Source organism: Chlorocebus sabaeus, chromosome 8 (genome assembly GCF_047675955.1).
Source record: "Chlorocebus sabaeus isolate Y175 chromosome 8, mChlSab1.0.hap1, whole genome shotgun sequence".
NCBI classification, from domain to species: domain Eukaryota; kingdom Metazoa; phylum Chordata; class Mammalia; order Primates; family Cercopithecidae; genus Chlorocebus; species Chlorocebus sabaeus.
The window spans coordinates 92730880-92733061 of NC_132911.1; positions in this window are offsets into that span (position 1 = coordinate 92730880).

Genomic DNA, 2182 nt, shown 5'->3' on the forward strand with positions numbered 1-2182 from the left:
TTATGCCAGTTGCACGTTCCTGTGGTAAAGTTTTCATTAAAGTAGTTGTGACTGCTGTTTACTCTGATCTAAGTTAAGTCTGTTGTATTATATTTTTCATTTCTAAAGATCATTAAACTGTAAATTTTATTTTACTGCCATCATCATCAGGCTTTAGGATTAGCGCTGTATTTGGAAGACATTTCATCCTTCTTTTTATTTAGGATCAGATTTGTATAATAAAAACTTCCTTGGAAGTTTAAAACATTTCTCATATGGTTATAAATGCTTGTATTGGCATTTTTAGTAGTTGATCATTTTCCATTTGTTTTTACCTAGATTAGTTTGTTCTGCTTCTTATTGTCTTGTTTCACTTTGATAGTTTATTTTTCTAAGTATTCTTCATTTTGCTTATAATAAAGATGCACTGTTTTTCAAAATAATTGCTAAATAGACATGTTGATTACTGTTTTTACTTTTTCTAAATATCATATTTGGTGGAATCTTTACAGATTTATTGTGTCACTGGTGAATTAATTATTTTAATGTTGTATTTTTTTTCTTATTTTGCAATCCAGGAACTCTTGACTTTATTGTAATTCCCTTTCCCATCTATATTTCTTTGAAGTATTAAAATCTCCAGAAGTAGACCTAATTTATTTTATTTATTTTTAAACTATTTAGACAAATCCATATTCTACTACCTCTAAATATTTTCAAATTATTTTGACTAAACGTACATAAATTATTAAATCACATTTGAATATTTATAAATTTTAAGAGTTGGGATAAATGTATCATTTTCAATCTCAGGTTACTTATTAGGGCAGTGGGAAAACAGTTTAGAGCATCATGAAATCATTTTTATGAAGAAATAAAATTTAAAAGATAGGAAAATAAAATGTATGACATATGGTACGCATAAATGCTATTTTATGAACTGCTTATTTCACTATATAATGTTACTTGTGTATAGTAAGGATAAATGTATGATTATTTCCCTTTATTTACTAGTGTTCAGAATAAAGTGTTGGTTTCATGGTATCCTCCAAAGTGATGTATGAGTTGCAACTAGTGTATATCAACCAATGTATCCTCCTGTTTTTATGTGTTTCAATCCACTTTTTGAATTATTACCATCTGCTTTGTTGGCATATACTTTAGCATGTCTTCGTATCAAGTTATTTTATTGATTTTCATTCTTTAAAAAATAATTTTACATGATAATTGACTGCAACTGTTTTCTGGTGTTTGTGTTAATTAAAGTGGTGTTTTCTTCTACTTTTAGGAAGAGGTACCAGTGTAAGTAGTTGGGGCGAACAAATAGAGCATTTCTAACTTTATAGTTTGAAGTCTCTCTGTTTTGTTGTTACCAAGAAGTAAATTAAGTGCCTACTCAAAACTGAGATCTGCTTCCCTTCTCTCCTTCACTTTAAATAAACTTTAAAAAATTGTGAGTACATAGTAGGTATATATACGTATTGGATACATGAGATGTTTTGATACAGTCATACAAAATGAAATAAACACATCATGAAGAATGGGGTGTCTATCCCCTCAAGCATTTATCCATTGAATTACAATTCTTTTTTTCCTTTGCCTTAAATTCTAAGCCATGCTTAATTTGCATTCCACTCATGTCATTTCATTGTGAGCCTTGTAGGAAGTAAACTTGGACTAGTCAGATTTTACAGATTTCAGATGTTTTCAGTCTTGTTGTGGTCTTGTTGCCCTCATCTATGATTGTGAGACTGTGAAGACCCTTGCTAATTGGACTGATATGCTTTGGGCTGCTGAACTTCAATTCATAAATGAAATTCCACCATTGGGGAAGTGGGTGCTTATCAATGATATATGGCTCACAGGGCCATCATAATCCTGTCTTCTGCATCCTCTCAATTTCAACATGACTTTACTACTAACTTGGCTCCTCCCCATTTGATACAGACATTCATGAGATACTCACATATGGTTTTATTGGAGATGTTATCTTTACAGTTTTGATTTATTATACCAATTATTCTGTCTGTTCTTGTGTGATGATTCAAGATTAAAGAATCACATCACTGCCCCTGCCACAACCAACTTATCTCTTTTTCCAAATAAAGGCTTATAAGACTACAAAATTTTCACTGAGGTCTGCTATATTCACAAGAAAGTCTGCAAATAAGAACCATAAAAGTTTTCTATAAGACTACTGTTA